Source organism: Pygocentrus nattereri, chromosome 12 (assembly GCF_015220715.1).
Source record: "Pygocentrus nattereri isolate fPygNat1 chromosome 12, fPygNat1.pri, whole genome shotgun sequence".
In the NCBI taxonomy this organism is placed as follows: Eukaryota; Metazoa; Chordata; class Actinopteri; order Characiformes; family Serrasalmidae; genus Pygocentrus; species Pygocentrus nattereri.
Window position 1 is genome coordinate 733,072 of NC_051222.1, and position 20,681 is coordinate 753,752.

Consider the following 20,681-nt stretch of genomic DNA (forward strand, 5'->3'; position numbering starts at 1 on the left):
TTGTCCGTCTGTGCCCTGTGTTTGTCCGTCTGTGCCCTGTGTTTGTCCGTCTGTGCCCTGTGTTTGTTTGTCTGTGCCCTGTGTTTGTCCGTCTGTGCCCTGTGTTTGTCCGTCTGTGCCCTGTGTTTGTCCGTCTGTGCCCTGTGTTTGTCCGTATGTGCCCTGTGTTTGTTCATCTGTGCCCTGTGTTTGTCCGTCTGTGCCCTGTGTTTGTCCGTCTGTGCCCTGTGTTTGTGCGTCTGTGCCCTGTGTTTGTCTGTCTGTGCCCTGTGTTTGTCCGTCTGTGCCCTGTGTTTGTCCGTCTGTGCCCTGTGTCTGTGCGTCTGTGCCCTGTGTTTGTCCGTCTGTGCCCTGTGTTTGTCCGTCTGTGCCCTGTGTCTGTGCGTCTGTGCCCTGTGTTTGTTCGTCTGTGCCCTGTGTTTGTTCGTCTGTGCCCTGTGTTTGTTCGTCTGTGCCCTGTGTCTGTGCGTCTGTGCCCTGTGTTTGTCCGTCTGTGCCCTGTGTTTGTCCGTCTGTGCCCTGTGTTTGTGCATCACACCTCAATATTGTACAAATTCCAGCACGATTTGCGTGATTTATCCCCAATTAGCATGCTAGCGCGACGCTGAACGCTAGCCGGCGCGATGAGCCAGAAGGTGCGATTATGTTCATAATTGCTCGTCACGGTGCGGCGGCTGGAGATGAATCATGTAATCACAGTGTGAACTGAATACAGATCTGCCTCCAAAGGCTGTGCGGTGTAAACAGGCTGTTTGTGATGAAAGCAGAACTTCTTTCCTTAAAGATCTTCACTCGCGCCCTCGCATCATTTCTCCATCGGAGCCCCACGGCGCTGCTAGCAAAACACAGCTGAAATGTCCTTGCTGGACCAAACGGGATCAATGAAGAGATCAAAGCAAACTGGCACGTTTTAATGAGCCAATGAGGAACCAGCAATGTTCTGCAGTCAAATAAAACCAGCTCTAACTGCTCAGTTAGCTAACAAGAACAGGCTGGACGTGTACGTGAATTATTTCAGACTCATAACTCACAGAAATAAGAGGAGAAAACGTGTGGGCTGCAGTGAGGACTGCAGACTTTAAATCCAGACGACATTGGTGTCTGTAAGTGGAAGAGGAGATATTTTATTATGGCTTCAATTTCTTGGAAAATGACCATAATTACAGAAAGAAAACACTAGTACTGAGAAAGTCAAGCCCATTTAATTACCTTACATTTCATTTACATTCTTCATATTTTTGTACCAGATCCACAGGTACAGCTTTCCAACTGAATCCATGAAGCTCTGCTGGATCGTACACTCTATATGGAAATATTACACTTTTGTGATTTATCACACATGTATCTCATACAGCTCATCAATGGCCTGGTCACACCTTAGCAACCACCTGGAACACCCATAGCAAATACCTTGGATTCCATAGAAACAGCCTAATGTAATCTTAGTAACCACATGAAATAACACAGGAACAACATGGAAATCACCTGGGATTACACATCAACACCTTAGCAATCACCTGGGATAACTTATCAACACCATGGAAACCACCTGAGATAACACATCAACACCTTAGCAACCACCAGGGACAACAAATCAACACCTTAGCAATCACTTGGGACAACATATTAACACCTTAGCAACCACCTGCGATAGCACATCAACCACCTGGGTCAACACATTGACACCTTAGCAACCACCTGGGATAACATGTCAACACCTTAGCAACCATCTGGGATAACACGTCAACACCTTAGTAACCACCTGGGACAACACATTAACACCTTAGCAACTACTTGGGGTGCCTAGCAACACCATAGCAACCACCTGGGCAACATATCAACATATTAGTAACCACCTGGGATGTAAAGTCAACTTAAAGTTTGTTTCCTTTATAGTTCATATGTAATTGTGTAATAAATGATGTATATAATTACATAAAACAACACATGTTAAAACTGTGGAATGATCTGGTTCAGGGTGTAAATTACAGGTTATGTGCATTTCAGTGATAATTACACATTTAGATATGTCTAAAGAATGTTTAAGGGTTCTAAAGCTGAAGCCTGTAACTAAACATGTAATTAATAAATCCTCTTTAAGCGATTTAGTAAGACACTCTGAGAGTAAAGGCTGTAGGGTTAGGGTTAGGCAGTACACACTGTACACACGCCTAGTCCTGATATTGATCTGTCAGCTGCACAGGAGAGGCTCCAGTGTCTAGAAGCCACCGAGATGGAGAGGCTGTTCATTTGTTGACAGTGAAAGACTCGCTCTCTCTCCTTGGCCTGGATGCAGGAATGCTAGCGTTAGCATTAGCAGGCAGTGATGTGCAACTTCATTGCAGCAGCTGGAGCCGCGATGAGGAACACCAGCCAGTTCAGTTACTGAGTCAGTGCACTTTCAAGGACAAACACGGTGATAAGAAGAGCTAGAGTTTGGGGCGGGGGGGGGGGCAGAAAAGAAAAAAGAGAGGGAGACAGAGAGAGAGAGAGAGAGAGGAGAGAAAAGCACTCGACATACTTCACTGAAAACTTTGGACCAGGTTCAAACCAATTCTGTGGAAAAAGAGCCTTTAACTCTTCAGCAGAGGCAGTGATTGATCCCTCCAGCACTAAAGCGCTAACGCTACACTCAGACTCACTTCACCAGCACAGAGCACAGCAATTTACTCTTTAAAGCTCCAGACTGCAGCCATGCGGCCCAAAGACAGACACCAGTTAGAATAGCAGCTCACTACACACCAACGTCACTTTACTCTTTAAAGCTCCAGACTGCAGCCATGCGGCCCAAAGACAGACACCAGTTAGAATAGCAGCTCACTACACACCAACGTCACTTTACTCTTTAAAGCTCCAGACTGCAGCCATGCGGCCCAAAGACAGACACCAGTTATTATAGCAGCTCACTACACACCAACGTCACTTTACTCTTTAAAGCTCCAGACTGCAGCCATGCGGCCTAAAGACAGACACCAGTTAGAATAGCAGCTCACTACACACCAACGTCACTTTACTCTTTAAAGCTCCAGACTGCAGCCATGCGGCCCAAAGACAGACGCCAGTTAGAATAGCAGCTCACTACACACCAACGTCACTTTACTCTTTAAAGCTCCAGACTGCAGCCATGCGGCCCAAAGACAGACACCAGTTAGAACAGCAGCTCGCTACACACCAACGTCACTTTACTCTTTAAAGCTCCAGACTGCAGCCATGCGGCCCAAAGACAGACACCAGTTAGAATAGCAGCTCACTACACACCAACGTCACTTTACTCTTTATAGCTCCAGACTGCAGCCATGCGGCCCAAAGACAGACACCAGTTAGAATAGCAGCTCGCTACACACCAACGTCACTTTACTCTTTAAAGCTCCAAACTGCAGCCATGCGGCCCAAAGACAGACGCCAGTTAGAACAGCAGCTCACTACACACCAACGTCACTTTACTCTTTAAAGCTCCAGACTGCAGCCATGCGGCCCAAAGACAGACACCAGTTAGAATAGCAGCTCACTACACACCAACGTCACTTTACTCTTTAAAGCTCCAGACTGCAGCCATGCGGCCCAAAGTCAGACGCCAGTTAGAATAGCAGCTCACTACACACCAACGTCACTTTACTCTTTAAAGCTCCAGACTGCAGCCATGCGGCCCAAAGTCAGACGCCAGTTAGAATAGCAGCTCACTACACACCAACGTCACTTTACTCTTTAAAGCTCCAGACTGCAGCCATGCGGCCCAAAGACAGACACCAGTTAGAATAGCAGCTCACTACACACCAACGTCGCTTTACTCTTTAAAGTTCCAGACTGCAGCCATGCGGCCCAAAGACAGACACCAGTTAGAATAGCAGCTCACTACACACCAACGTCACTTTACTCTTTAAAGCTCCAAACTGCAGCCATGCGGCCCAAAGTCAGACGCCAGTTAGAATAGCAGCTCACTACACACCAACGTCACTTTACTCTTTAAAGCTCCAGACTGCAGCCATGCGGCCCAAAGACAGACACCAGTTAGAATAGCAGCTCACTACACACCAACGTCGCTTTACTCTTTAAAGCTCCAGACTGCAGCCATGTGGCCCAAAGACAGACGCCAGTTAGAATAGCAGCTCACTACACACCAACGTCACTTTACTCTTTAAAGCTCCAGACTGCAGCCATGCGGCCCAAAGACAGACGCCAGTTAGAATAGCAGCTCACTACACACCAACGTCACTTTACTCTTTAAAGCTCCAGACTGCAGCCATGCGGCCCAAAGACAGACACCAGTTAGAATAGCAGCTCACTACACACCAACGTCACTTTACTCTTTAAAGCTCCAGACTGCAGCCATGCGGCCCAAAGACAGACGCCAGTTAGAACAGCAGCTCACTACACACCAACGTCACTTTACTCTTTAAAGCTCCAGACTGCAGCCATGCGGCCCAAAGTCAGACGCCAGTTAGAATAGCAGCTCACTACACACCAACGTCACTTTACTCTTTAAAGCTCCAGACTGCAGCCATGCGGCCCAAAGTCAGACGCCAGTTAGAATAGCAGCTCACTACACACCAACGTCACTTTACTCTTTAAAGCTCCAGACTGCAGCCATGCGGCCCAAAGACAGACACCAGTTAGAATAGCAGCTCACTACACACCAACGTCACTTTACTCTTTAAAGCTCCAGACTGCAGCCATGTGGCCCAAAGTCAGACGCCAGTTAGAATAGCAGCTCACTACACACCAACGTCACTTTACTCTTTAAAGCTCCAGACTGCAGCCATGCGGCCCAAAGACAGACACCAGTTAGAATAGCAGCTCACTACACACCAACGTCACTTTACTCTTTAAAGCTCCAGACTGCAGCCATGAGGCCCAAAGACAGACACCAGTTAGAATAGCAGCTCACTACACACCAACGTCACTTTACTCTTTAAAGCTCCAGACTGCAGCCATGCGGCCCAAAGACAGACACCAGTTAGAATAGCAGCTCACTACACACCAACGTCACTTTACTCTTTAAAGCTCCAGACTGCAGCCATGCGGCCCAAAGACAGACACCAGTTAGAATAGCAGCTCACTACACACCAACGTCACTTTACTCTTTAAAGCTCCAGACTGCAGCCATGCGGCCCAAAGACAGACACCAGTTAGAATAGCAGCTCACTACACACCAACGTCACTTTACTCTTTAAAGCTCCAGACTGCAGCCATGTGGCCCAAAGTCAGACGCCAGTTAGAATAGCAGCTCACTACACACCAACGTCACTTTACTCTTTAAAGCTCCAGACTGCAGCCATGCGGCCCAAAGACAGACACCAGTTAGAATAGCAGCTCACTACACACCAATGTCACTTTACTCTTTAAAGCTCCAGACTGCAGCCATGTGGCCCAAAGACAGACACCAGTTAGAATAGCAGCTCACTACACACCAACGTCACTTTACTCTTTATAGCTCCAGACTGCAGCCATGCGGCCCAAAGACAGACACCAGTTAGTATAGCAGCACATTGCACACCAACGTCACTTTACTCTTTAAAGCTCCAGACTGCAGCCATGCGGCCCAAAGTCAGACACCAGTTAGTATAGCAGCACATTACACACCCCCTCTTAAGACATCATTAATAAACATCAAATAAACAAACGTCACTTGCCGCCATCTAAATGCATAATTAATAACAAATTATAAATAAATAAACTCACTGCTCAGTGCCGCTCCCTACAGTTGCTACTATTTGTGTTAGTAATTGTACGAGAGACCTGTAGAATTCGTTAGTTTGCAGTAAAACATCATCTGGTCAGTGTTGGGCTTTTCCTGGGTACAGCGCAGTGAGCGTACTGGAGCAGCCTGCCCTTTGGCTGAGGGGTTTCGAGGTGCTCCTGTCTCAGGGGGTGGCTCTAAAAGCACTCTGCAGGATGATGTGCATTGGCCTTTTCATGCTTCATTAGCAACACGAGGCGTCCAGCTGCATGCGGACTGCGGCTCATTAGGCCAGGATGGAAAACAGCCATGAACACAGACTGCCGAGCTCAGACCCCAGCCCAGCTTTGAGGGTTAGACTGGGAGACGGTTCCACTTAGCAAATTCCTACATGGGTATTGATCCATTAACTGATAGGTATGTCATTAACCATTGATGACCATCTTATTACTAATAAAATAAATGAAGCGTGCATCCGTGGTTGTTAAATACCCTGGCAGTATTTCCGGTTAATGGTTTGGTCAGTTTTGATGGGTGGAAATTAGACAGACTGATCTTTGAGTCAGTTTTATGAGCGTGGCTATCATAGCATTAATGAAGGACACATCAGAATGGAGTGCGGTGGCCACTGAGAGCAAAATTACCCCATCACAATTTATTTCCTGGCAATTTTCTTTACTGAAGGACATTGCTGGATATTTATGCGTAGTCCTATTTCCTTATGCACACATATAAACACATTTTAAACCTGAAAAAGTCAAAACGCAGAAATCAAGTTCATTACCGTTAGACGTCCAATTCTGATCTCATATTGTAGCTCTAAAGTTAGCATACATGAAATATTTCAATCAAGGCTCATTACAGAGACAGACAGCATCACTGAAGACAGTACATCTCCACCTACGCCCTTAAACAGTGCTCTAAACAGTTCTGTGAGCAGTGCCACAGAAGCACCACTTTTGGTTTCTCACACAACTAAAAAGTGCATCTTTTAAAGGGTTAAAGAACATTGAAGGTTCTTTTAGAACATTCACATCATTTAAAACTTATTTGCAAACTTTATTTTCTTTAAAACCATCCACTGAAAATGTTTGTTTAGGAAAAGGCTGCCAAACCCCTTTTTGGTGATCTGTTTTTAAGAGTGTGGGCCTGCGCATTTCTGCCCATCTTGCTTGACCTTGTTTGTGACAATTGACACCTGAGGTCACATAATTCTTCTAGACAGGCTAGACGATTATGTGGGTTCAGATTCTACCTGACAAACTGCTTTCAGTTCATTAAAAATAAACTGGAAATTCGCTGTACCTACAAAACTAAACTGTGGTGTACCTCAGGGCTCTGCTCTAGGGCCACTGTTGTTTTCACTACAAATACTGGGTGAACTTATTTTTAAATACTGCCATTCTGATGGTCCATGACTGTGTAACTAATCTAACCGATTTGACAGACATCTACTTTAGAAGGCGTAGAGCTGTGTGGGACACAAGCCAGGTCACGATTAACCTTGAGAGTCAGTGAGGAACGCAGGTAATTCATACGATAGCGAGATTAATAGAGCCAGCAATGAGGATGTGGAGGCTGGAGCCATTGACTAAGCTGTAAGATCAATAAGTTCCAATCAGAAATAAAATGAAATCTGAAAGTCACCTCAATGAGATTTACGAACTCTACTCTGTACGCGTTCACCAAATTCATAATCCTCCAGAAAACATCTCCACACATTCAAACTACATCAGTTTAGCTCCACCCATTCTATTTACAGCAGTTTAGCCCAACCTATTCAGCCTATGGCAGTTTAGCTCTACCCATTCAGCCTACAGTAGTTTAGCTCCACCCATTCAGCTACAGCGGTTGAGCTCCACCCATTTAGCTACAGCAGTTTAGCTCCACCCATTCAGCCTACAGCAGTTTAGCCCCACCCATTCAGCTACAGCGGTTTAGCTCCACCCATTCAGCTACAGCAGTTTAGCCCCACCCATTCCATTTACAGCAGTTTAGCTCCACCCATTCAGCCTACAGCAGTTTAGCCCCACCCATTCAGCTACAGCGGTTTAGCTCCACCCATTCAGCTACAGCAGTTTAGCCCCACCCATTCCATTTACAGCAGTTTAGCTCCACCCATTCTGTTTACAGCAGTTTAGCCCCACCCATTCTGTTTACAGCAGTTTAGCTCCACCTATTCAGTCTATTATTATATGAAAAGAAGCTATGGTTATGATAAAATAAAGGAAGAGGTTGAAATAAAGAGTCTATGAAAACATTTATTATATGGAACTTGAGCGTCAATGAAAGTAGGAGGAGAGGAACGGAGGAGTGGATGTGCTGAACACGGGTTATCGAAACTTTAACTGAAGGAAAAGACCTCGTTACTCGAACTTCACAGACAGAGACGCATTAACACGGCGGTGACTCGTACCATTTACCATCAGCCAGGCGAACGGCGGACCACAGCGACGCTCTCCATGCTGGACACCACGCTGTTTGTCCTTCCTCAGTAATTATACTCACAGATCCTGCTCTGTAATTGGCCACCTCACCTTGAGTTCTGCATAATGAGACTTTAACAGACCAAATCCTGCACTTTCAGGAAAATCCTACCTCATCACAGCTGAACGCTGACCATGTTAACAGATGAGCCCTGAAACGGACACGCTTAGCAACGCACAGTCACTGATCAGTCCAGCAGGTGGCGACGACAGTCGGTATGATTTACTGATGGAAATGACATCATTCACGGCCAGTCGCTCTGAAACGCTCATCTCCGAACACCTACATGCTAGTTGTGGTGCTACTTACTGCTGAAAACAGAAAACTAGCAAAGCTCAAACAGCTTAGCTTAGCGAGCTAAACTCAGTCTGTACAGTCCAGGCCAGTTAGCCTAGTGAGCTACACTCGACCTGAAGTTGGCTGGATTAGATAGTTAAACGAACAAGCTTAACATGTACATTTGAATTATTTAGCCTAGCCAGCTAGCTATAGTCTGCTAGTTTATGAGCGTAGAGTCTGCTAGTTTATGAGCGTAGAGTCGGCTAGTTTATGAGCGTAGAGTCGGCTAGTTTATGAGCGTAGAGTCGGCTAGTTTATGAGCGTATAGTCTGCTACTTTATGAGCGTAGAGTCTGCTAGTTTATGAGCGTATAGTCGGCTAGTTTGTGAGCGTATAGTCTGCTAGTTTATGAGCATATAGTCTCCTATTTTAGGAGCGCATAGTCTGCTAGTTTATGAGCGTATAGTCTGCTAGTTTATGAGCGTATAGTCGGCTAGTTTATGAGCAGATAGTCGGCTAGTTTATGAGCGTAGGGTCGGCTAGTTTATGAGCGTATAGTCTGCTAGTTTATGAGCGTAGAGTCTGCTAGCTTATGAGCGTATAGTCGGCTAGTTTATGAGCGTAGAGTCTGCTAGTTTATGAGCGTATAGTCGGCTAGTTTATGAGCGTATAGTCGACTAGTTTATGAGCGTATAGTCGCCTAGTTTATGAGCGTATAGTCTGCTAGTTTATGAGCGTATAGTCTGCTAGTTTATGAGCGTAGAGTCTGCTAGTTTATGAGCGTATAGTCGGCTAGTTTATGAGCATATAGTCTGCTAGTTTATGAGCGTATAGTCGGCTAGTTTATGAGCGTATAGTCTGCTAGTTTATGAGCGTATAGTCGGCTAGTTTATGAGCGTATAGTCTGCTAGTTTATGAGCATATAGTCGGCTAGTTTATGAGCGTATAGTCTGCTAGTTTATGAGCGTATAGTCTGCCAGTTTATGAGTGTATAGTCTGCTAGTTTATGAGCGTATAGTCTCCTAGTTTATGAGCGCATAGTCGGCTAGTTTATGAGCGTATAGTTGGCTAGTTTATGAGCGTATAGTCGACTAGTTTATGAGCGTAGAGTCGCCTAGTTTATGAGCGTAGAGTCTGCTAGTTTATGAGCGTATAGTCTGCTAGTTTATGAGTGTAGAGTCTGCTAGTTTATGAGCGTATAGTCTGCTAGTTTATGAGCGTATAGGCGGCTAGTTTATGAGCGTATAGTCTGCTAGTTTATGAGCGTATAGTCTGCTAGTTTATGAGCATATAGTCGGCTAGTTTATGAGCGTATAGTCTGCTAGTTTATGAGCGTATAGTCGGCTAGTTTATGAGCGTATAGTCTGCTAGTTTATGAGCATATAGTCTGCTAGTTTATGAGCGTATAGTCTGCTAGTTTATGAGCGTATAGTCTGCTAGTTTATGAGCGTATAGTCGGCTAGTTTATGAGCGTATAGTCTGCTAGTTTATGAGCGTATAGTCTCCTAGTTTATGAGCGCATAGTCGGCTAGTTTATGAGCGTATAGTCTGTTAGTTTATGAACGTATAGTCTGCTAGTTTATGAGCGTAGAGTCTGCTAGTTTATGAGTGTAGAGTCTGCTAGTTTATGAGCGTATAGTCGGCTAGTTTATGAGTGTAGAGTCTGCTAGTTTATGAGTGTATAGTCGGCTAGTTTGTGAGCGTATAGTCTGGTAGTTTATGAGCGTATAGTCTCCTAGTTTATGAGCGTATAGTCTGCTAGTTTATGAGCGTATGGTCGGCTAGTTTATGAGCGTATATTCGACTAGTTTATGAGCGTATAGTCTCCTACTTTATGAACGTATAGTCGGCTAGTTCAAGAGCGTATAGTCTCCTAGTTTATGAGCGTATAGTCGGCTAGTTTATGAGCGCATAGTCGGCAAGTTTAAGAGCGTATAGTCGGCTAGTTTATGAGCGTAGAGTCTGCTAGTTTATGAGCATATAGTCTGCTAGTTTAAGAGCATAGAGTCTCCTAGTTTATGAGCGTACAGTCTGCTAGTTTATGAGCGTAGTCTGCTAGTTTATGAGCGTAGAGTCGGCTAGCTTATGAGCGTATAGTCTGCTAGTTTATGAGCGTATAGTCTGCTAGTTTATGAGCGTAGAGTCTGCTAGTTTATGAGCGTATAGTCGGCTAGTTTATGAGCGTATAGTCCGCAAGTTTATGAGCATATAGTCTGCTAGTTTATGAGCGTATAGTCTGCTAGTTTATGAGCGTATAGTCGGCTAGTTTATGAGCGTATAGTCTGCTAGTTTATGAGCATATAGTCGGCTAGTTTATGAGCGTATAGTCTGCTAGTTTATGAGCGTATAGTCTGCCAGTTTATGAGTGTATAGTCTGCTAGTTTATGAGCGTATAGTCTCCTAATTTATGAGCGCATAGTCGGCTAGTTTATGAGCGTATAGTTGGCTAGTTTATGAGCGTATAGTCGACTAGTTTATGAGCGTAGAGTCGCCTAGTTTATGAGCGTAGAGTCTGCTAGTTTATGAGCGTATAGTCTGCTAGTTTATGAGTGTAGAGTCTGCTAGTTTATGAGCGTATAGTCTGCTAGTTTATGAGCGTATAGGCGGCTAGTTTATGAGCGTATAGTCTGCTAGTTTATGAGCGTATAGTCGGCTAGTTTATGAGCGTATAGTCTGCTAGTTTATGAGCGTATAGTCGGCTAGTTTATGAGCGTATAGTCTGCTAGTTTATGAGCATATAGTCTGCTAGTTTATGAGCGTATAGTCTGCTAGTTTATGAGCGTATAGTCTGCTAGTTTATGAGCGTATAGTCGGCTAGTTTATGAGCGTATAGTCTGCTAGTTTATGAGCGTATAGTCTCCTAGTTTATGAGCGCATAGTCGGCTAGTTTATGAGCGTATAGTCTGTTAGTTTATGAACGTATAGTCTGCTAGTTTATGAGCGTAGAGTCTGCTAGTTTATGAGCGTAGAGTCTGCTAGTTTATGAGCGTATAGTCGGCTAGTTTATGAGTGTAGAGTCTGCTAGTTTATGAGTGTATAGTCGGCTAGTTTGTGAGCGTATAGTCTGGTAGTTTATGAGCGTATAGTCTCCTAGTTTATGAGCGTATAGTCTGCTAGTTTATGAGCGTATGGTCGGCTAGTTTATGAGCGTATATTCGACTAGTTTATGAGCGTATAGTCTCCTACTTTATGAACGTATAGTCGGCTAGTTCAAGAGCGTATAGTCTCCTAGTTTATGAGCGTATAGTCGGCTAGTTTATGAGCGCATAGTCGGCAAGTTTAAGAGCGTATAGTCGGCTAGTTTATGAGCGTAGAGTCTGCTAGTTTATGAGCATATAGTCTGCTAGTTTAAGAGCATAGAGTCTCCTAGTTTATGAGCGTACAGTCTGCTAGTTTATGAGCGTAGTCTGCTAGTTTATGAGCGTAGAGTCGGCTAGCTTATGAGCGTATAGTCTGCTAGTTTATGAGCGTATAGTCTGCTAGTTTATGAGCGTAGAGTCTGCTAGTTTATGAGCGTATAGTCGGCTAGTTTATGAGCGTATAGTCCGCAAGTTTATGAGCATATAGTCTCCTAGTTTATGAGCGCATAGTCGGCTAGTTTATGAGCGTATAGTCTGCTAGTTTATGAGCGTATAGTCGGCTAGTTTGTGAGCGTATAGTCTGCTAGTTTATGAGCGTATAGTCTCCTAGTTTATGAACGTATAGTCTGCTAGTTTATGAGCGTATAGTCGGCTAGTTTGTGAGCGTATAGTCTGCTAGTTTATGAGCGCATAGTCGGCTAGTTTATGAGCGCATAGTCTGCTAGTTTATGAGCGTATGGTCGGCTAGTTTATGAGCGCATAGTCGGCTAGTTTATGAGCGTATAGTCTGCTAGTTTATGAGCGTATGGTCGGCTAGTTTATGAGCGTATAGTCTCCTACTTTATGAACGTATAGTCGGCTAGTTCATGAGCGTATAGTCTGCTAGTTTATGAGCGTATAGTCTGCTAGTTTATGAGCGTAGAGTCTGCTAGTTTATGAGCGTATAGTCGGCTAGTTTGTGAGCGTATAGTCTGCTAGTTTATGAGCATATAGTCTCCTATTTTATGAGTGCATAGTCAGCTAGTTTATGACTGTATAGTCGGCTAGTTTGTGAGCGTATAGTCTGCTAGTTTATGAGCGTATAGTCGGCTAGTTTGTGAGCGTATAGTCTGCTAGTTTATGAGCATATAGTCTCCTATTTTATGAGTGCATAGTCGCTAGTTTATGACTGTATAGTCGGCTAGTTTGTGAGCGTAGAGTCTGCTAGTTTATGAGCGTATAGTCTCCTAGTTTATGAGTGTATAGTCTGCTAGTTTATGAGCGTATAGTCTGCTAGTTTATGAGCGTATAGTCTGCTAGTTTATGAGAGTATAGTCTGCTAGTTTATGAGCGTATAGTCTCCTAGTTTATGAGCGTATAGTCGGCTAGTTTATGAGCGTAGAGTCTGCTAGTTTATGAGCATATAGTCTGCTAGTTTAAGAGCATAGAGTCTCCTAGTTTATGAGCGTACAGTCTGCTAGTTTATGAGCGTAGTCTGCTAGTTTATGAGCGTAGAGTCGGCTAGCTTATGAGCGTATAGTCTGCTAGTTTATGAGCGTATAGTCTGCTAGTTTATGAGCGTAGAGTCTGCTAGTTTATGAGCGTATAGTCGGCTAGTTTATGAGCGTATAGTCCGCAAGTTTATGAGCATATAGTCTCCTAGTTTATGAGCGCATAGTCGGCTAGTTTATGAGCGTATAGTCTGCTAGTTTATGAGCGTATAGTCGGCTAGTTTGTGAGCGTATAGTCTGCTAGTTTATGAGCGTATAGTCTCCTAGTTTATGAACGTATAGTCTGCTAGTTTATGAGCGTATAGTCGGCTAGTTTGTGAGCGTATAGTCTGCTAGTTTATGAGCGCATAGTCGGCTAGTTTATGAGCGCATAGTCTGCTAGTTTATGAGCGTATGGTCGGCTAGTTTATGAGCGCATAGTCGGCTAGTTTATGAGCGTATAGTCTGCTAGTTTATGAGCGTATGGTCGGCTAGTTTATGAGCGTATAGTCTCCTACTTTATGAACGTATAGTCGGCTAGTTCATGAGCGTATAGTCTGCTAGTTTATGAGCGTATAGTCTGCTAGTTTATGAGCGTAGAGTCTGCTAGTTTATGAGCGTATAGTCGGCTAGTTTGTGAGCGTATAGTCTGCTAGTTTATGAGCATATAGTCTCCTATTTTATGAGTGCATAGTCAGCTAGTTTATGACTGTATAGTCGGCTAGTTTGTGAGCGTATAGTCTGCTAGTTTATGAGCGTATAGTCGGCTAGTTTGTGAGCGTATAGTCTGCTAGTTTATGAGCATATAGTCTCCTATTTTATGAGTGCATAGTCGCTAGTTTATGACTGTATAGTCGGCTAGTTTGTGAGCGTAGAGTCTGCTAGTTTATGAGCGTATAGTCTCCTAGTTTATGAGTGTATAGTCTGCTAGTTTATGAGCGTATAGTCTGCTAGTTTATGAGCGTATAGTCTGCTAGTTTATGAGCGTATAGTCTGCTAGTTTATGAGCGTATAGTCTCCTAGTTTATGAGCGTATAGTCTGCTAGTTTATGAGCGTATAGTCTGCTAGTTTATGAGCGTATAGTCTGCTAGTTTATGAGCGTATAGTCTGCTAGTTTAAGAGCGTATAGTCTGCTAGTTTATGAGCGTATAGTCTGCTAGTTTATGAGCGTATAGTCTCTCCCTCCCTCTCTCTCTCTCTCTCTCTCTCCCTCTGTCTCTCTTTCTCTCTCCCTCTGTCTCTCTCTCTCTCTCTTTCTCTCTCCGCTCTGTCTCTCTCTCTCTCCCTCTCTCATTCTCTCTCTCTCTCTCTGTCTCTCTCTGTCTCTCCCTCCCTCTCTCTCTCTCTCTCTCTCTCTCTCTCTCTCCCCCTCTGTCTCTCTGTCTCTCTCTTTCTCTCTCCCTCTGTCTCTCTCTCTCATTCTCTCTCTCTCTCTCTGTCTCTCTCTCTCTCCCTCTGTCTCTCTTTCTCTCTCCCTCTGTCTCTCTCTCTCTCTCTTTCTCTCTCCGCTCTGTCTCTCTCTCTCTCCCTCTCTCATTCTCTCTCTCTCTCTCTGTCTCTCTCTGTCTCTCCCTCCCTCTCTCTCTCTCTCTCTCTCTCTCTCTCTCCCCCTCTGTCTCTCTGTCTCTCTCTTTCTCTCTCCCTCTGTCTCTCTCTCTCATTCTCTCTCTCTCTCTCTCTGTCTCTCTCTCTCCCTCTGTCTCTCTCTCTGTCTCTCTCTCTCTCCCCTCTCTCTCTCATTCTCTCTCTCTCTCTCTGTCTCTCTCTCCCTCTGTCTCTCTCTCTCTCTCTCTCTCTCTGTCTCTCTCTCTCCCTCTGTCTCTCTCTCTGTCTCTCTCTCTCTCCCCGCTCTCTCTCCCTCTCTCGCTCTCTCTCTCTCTCTCTGTCTCTCTCTCTCTCTCCCTCTGTCTCTCTCTCTCATTCTCTCTCTCTCTCTCTGTCTCTCTCTCTCCCTCTGTCTCTCTCTTTCTCCCCTCTCTCTCTCCCTCTCTCTCTCCCTCTGTCTCTCTCTCTCTCCCCTCTCTCTCTCCCTCTCTCTCTCCCTCTGTCTCTCTCTCTCTCTCTCTCTCCCTCTGTCTCTCTCTCTCTGTCTCGCTCTCTCTCTCTCCCTCTTCATGGATCTTTCTCAGAAACCTCATATTCTCTCTGTCGGTGTCTCAGCAGGCCGAGGCTGAGAGCCGCTGTAATTGCGGGTCCTTCATGGCAGAGCTGGAGCTCCAGCATTGAAGAACAGAAACTCTGTGGAGCCATTAGTGGAAGCTCCGCCCTCGGGGGGCGCCGGGCCTCAGTGAGCGCCTCCAGGCTCCGCGCGGTACAATAGTGTCTTGAATGGTTCCCACGGCCAACCAGTGAGGGAGCACGGTCCGGCGGCACACGGAGAACGGGTTAGCAGCGTTCCAAGCCATTGACGGCGGAGGATTCGACCTCAAAAAGTCTTTTGTGGGAAAGTTTCAGGGACGAAACCTGGCTGAGCGACTCTTCATCAGCAGCCTGGAACTTTCCTTTGACCGAGGAAAACCTCATTCCACACATTTCCCCTCTTACAGCCAACGATGCTCCTTCGGTTCCAGCGCTAAAGTATACTTTAGTATCTAATATGAATATTAGAGTATATTTTAGTATCTAATATAAATATAAGAGTATATTTTAGTATCTAATGTAAATATGAGAGCATACTTTAGTATCTAATATAAATATTACAGTATATTATAGTATCTAATATAAACATCAGAGTATATTTTAGTATCTAATATAAATATAAGAGTATATTTTAGTATCTAATGTAAATATGAGAGTATACTTTAGTATATAATATAAATACGAGAGTATACTTTAGTATCTAATATAAATATAAGAGTAGATTTTAGTATCTCATATAAATATGAGTATATTTTAGTATCTAATATAAATATAAGAGTATATTTTAGTATCTAATGTAAATATGAGAGTATACTTTAATATCTAATATAAGTATGAGAGTATACTTTGGCATCTAATATAAATATTACAGTATACTTTAGTATCTAATATAAATATTAGAGTATACTTTTGTATCTAATGTAAATATGAGAGTATACTTTAGTATGTAATATAAATATTACAGTATATTTTAGTATCTAATATAAACATCAGAGTATATTTTAGTATCTAATATAAATATAAGAGTATATTTTAGTATCTAATATAAATATAAGAGTATATTTTAGTATCTAATGTAAATATGAGAGTATACTTTAGTATCTAATATAAATATTAGAGTATATTTTAGTATCTAATATAAATATTAGTATATTTTTGTATCTAATGTAAATATGAGAGTATACCTTAGTATCTAATATACATATTAGAGTATATTTTAGTATCTAATATAAATATAAGAGTATATTTTAGTATCTCATATAAATATAAGAGTATATTTTAGTATCTAATATAAATATTAGTATATTTTTGTATCTAATGTAAATATGAGAGTATACCTTAGTATCTAATATACATATTAGAGTATATTTTAGTATCTAATATAAATATAAGAGTATATTTTAGTATCTAATATAAATATAAGAGTATATTATAGTATTTAATATAAATATTAGAATATTTTTGTATCTAATGTAAATATGAGAGTATACTTTAGTATCGAATATAAATATTACAGTATATTTTAGTATCTAATATAAATATAAGAGTATATTATAGTATTTAATATAAATATTAGAGTATATTTTTGAAACTAATGTAAATATGAGAGTATACTTTAGTATCGAATATAAATATTACAGTATATTTTAGTATTTAATATAAACATCAGAGTATATTTTAGTATCTAATATAAACATCAGAGTATATTTTAGTATCTAATATAAATATTAGAGTATATTTTAGTATCTAATATAAATATAAGAGTATATTTTAGTATCTAAAGTAAATATGAGAGTATACTTTAGTATGTAATATAAATATTACAGTATATTTTAGTATCTAATATAAACATCAGAGTATATTTTAGTATCTAATATAAACATCAGAGTATATTTTAGTATCTAATATAAATATTAGAGTATATTTTAGTATCTAATGTAAATATGAGATTATATTTTAGTATCTAATATAAATATTAGAGTATATTGTAGTTCAAGTGAATGTTATTATATTATATTATCAATGTAACTGCTGTCCTATTTAAGGTGGAACTGAGAATTAAAATGTGAAGCTGGTGAACACAAAGCCAAATGCCACAATGTAACTGCTGTACCATTTAAGGTGGAACAGAGAATTAAGGTGAGAAGCTGGCTAATATAAAGGCAGATGCCACAATGTAAGTGCTGCACCATTTAAGGTGGAACAGAGAATTAAGGTGAGACGCTGGCTAATATAAAGTCAGATGCCACAATGTAAGTGCTGCACCATTTAAGGTGGAATGGAGAATTAAGGTGAGATGCTGGCTAATATAAAGTCAGACGCCACAATTTAACTGCTGCACCATTTAAGGGGGAATGGAGAATTCAACTAAGAAGTTGGTTAATTTGTTGTTAGGTGGAACTGCTGCACTATTTAAGGTGGAACTGAAAATTTGAGAAAGAAGATGGAGAATCCAAAGCCAGCTTCAGGCTTTTTCTCCGTGGAGATGCTCAGCACCTCTAACAGACACACTGTTATAAACATGGACCAAAGTACGTCGGCACACCCAGAAACAGTAGCAGCTCTACTGTAGCCCGAACGCCGTCTGCACTGTGGGTCCAGTGCTAAACCTGAAGTTTCCACTTCACGATACTCCGACCGAGAGTCGTTTTCTCCTCATTTGGATACAGTATCCCTCACTGAGTGCTGCAACTGTGGTCTCTGGAGACGAGCGCACAATCCAGGCCTCAGAAAGAGCCTGGAAAGCTTTCTGCTCCATTAGCAGGAGCCATAACAGTCCTGCAGATCATTACAGCTAATCAGGTGTGAAAGATCACCTTCAGCCTTCATTACACAGCGTCTCCCGATGAAGAGCTCGCCAATCATATCACATAATCTCCTCCTGGGACCGGCTTTTAATTAACACCGGACCCTCCTCCGCTTCCTCGGACTGGGTTTCCTCGCTGGAGATCGATGGAGGGCTCCGCTTCAGCCGTAGCGACGCGACGCGCCGACGCCTCGCGCTAGCAGGGCCGTAGGTGACATTGACGCGGCGCCAGGTGGCGCCATGTCTGGTGTTTAAAAGCTCAGGAGCCCCGGAGAACCAGGAGGCCGACTGATCAACAAACCGGCCGCTTTGGAGCAGGAAGGCAGTTACATTTCAGCACCAGCCAGAGACGGAGACGCTAGTCCAGATTTACCCGGCTGACCTCGCTAGCGCTCTGCTAGCACGGCTAGGTAGCCAAATTAGCATCACATCCCACGCCACTAGCGAATGTAGCACGGCTAAAGTAGCTCTAAGGGGTTTGCTAATGTTGCTAGCTAAGTTAACATTGCAGCCTAATATACTGTCTTAGCTTCAGTTGCTATTCAGCTAAATTAGCATCTTAACCTACACTGCTAGCTGCTACAACATGGCTAAAGTTGCTGTGTAATGTCGCACGGCCAAAGTAACTCTGAGCGCTTTGCTGATGTTGCTATCGTGCTAATGTACCATCTGAACCTACACTGCTGTCTACACACGGAAGGGGGAGCCAAACCAAACCACCGCTTTAATCCTGAAAAGAGATCCGAGCCTCGGGGCCAGAGAAGCACAAAGCAGCGCAACAGGTTCTTCCTCGAGTCACAGAAACACAGAGGCGCCCCGTTTCGCTCGTTTTTAACATTCAGCCTGCAGACGAGCGGCAGCACCAGCAAAGACAGAATGTGAATCGAATTAACACTAATCAAAGCTAATCTTATTAGGAGATTATTCAATCTGCATCGAGCAGACAAACAACCCACCAGGGGCAAGACATAAGTCTTTAATTCAGGGAGATAAGAAATGTAAAAGAGGGAAATATATTAAAATGAATGAGGTGAATTAAAAGGTCACGGAGTAATTCTGGAAACATGCTTACACTTGAATGCAAATAACATTATTCATACAGTTACGGCAGAACGGCAGGCAATCTCCAAATGTTTATGTGCAACCAATTACAAGGCCACACTCTCTCTCTTCAAAACAAATATATAAATATTTATATATAAATATATGTAAATATATACGAAAACAAAACAAAGGAGCATGAGAAATTTTCCTGTAGTCCACTGTGACTGACAGTGGTGAAAACCAGAAAGATGTTTTATATATTAAAAAGAGAAAAAACGATCAGCTGTCAGTTTTTACTTTCATCACAATTGAGATACGGCCCTCAATACACATTTATACAGGAGATATCAGTCCATAAACAACCTCAATAAACACTCCTATATGCTAGAATAGGAGATATCAGTCCATAAACAACCTCAATAAACACTCCTATACGCTAGAATAGGAGATATCAGTCCATAAACCACCTCAATAAACACTCCCATACGCTAGAATAGGAGATATCAGTCCATAAACCACCTCAATAAACTCTCCTATACGCTAGAATAGGAGATCAGTCCATAAACCACCTCAATAAACACTCCCATACGCTAGAATAGGAGATATCAGTCCATAAACCACCTCAATAAACTCTCCTATACGCTAGAATAGGAGATCAGTCCATAAACCACCTCAATAAACTCTCCTATACACTAGAATAGGAGATATCAGTCCATAAACCACCTCAATAAACTCTCCTATACACTAGAATAGGAGATATCAGTCCATAAACCACCTCAATAAACACTCCTATACACTAGAATAGGAGATATCAGTCCATAAACCACCTCAATAAATGCTCCTATATGCTAGAATAGGAGATATCAGTCCAAAAACCACCTCAATAAACTCTCCTATATGCTAGAATAGGAGATATCAGTCCATAAATCTCAATAAACACTCCTATACACTAGAATAGGAGATATCAGTCCATAAACCACCTCAATAAACTCTCCTATATGCTAGAATAGGAGATATCAGTCCATAAACCACCTCAATAAACGTTCCTATACGCTAGAATAGGAGATATCAGTCCATAAACCACCTCAATAAACACTCCTATACACTACAATAGGAGATATCAGTCCATAAACCACCTCAATAAACACTCCTATTCGCTAGAATAGGAGATATCAGTCCATACACCACCTCAATAAACACTCCTATAGGCTAGAATAGGAGATATCAGTCCATAAACCACCTCAATAAACACTCCTATACGCTAGAATAGGAGATATCAGTCCATAAACGACCTCAATAAATGCTCCTATAGGCTAGAATAGGAGATATCAGTCCATAAACCACCTCAATATATGCTCCTATAGGCTAGAATAGGAGATATCAGTCCATAAACCACTTCAATAAACACTCCTATACACTAGAATAGGAGATATCAGTTCATAAACCACCTCAATAAACACTCCTATACACTAGGAGATATCAGTCCATAAACCACCTCAATAAACACTCCTATTCGCTAGAATAGGAGATATCAGTCCATAAACTACCTCAATAAACTCTCCTATACGCTAGAATAGGAGATATCAGTCCATAAACCACCTCAATAAACACTCCTATAGGCTAGAATAGGAGATATCAATCCATAAACCACCTCAATAAACACTCCTATAGGCTAGAATAGGAGATATCAGTCCATAAA

At 42.5% G+C, this 20,681-nt stretch overlaps 1 protein-coding gene across 1 annotated transcript in view; it reads right to left on the reverse strand.

Annotated features, from left to right (window-relative positions):
- gpc5a (glypican 5a) overlaps positions 1 to 20,681 on the reverse strand; it is a 308,449-nt gene that overhangs the window by 83,651 nt on the left and 204,117 nt on the right. The gene's annotated exons all lie outside the window — the stretch shown is intronic.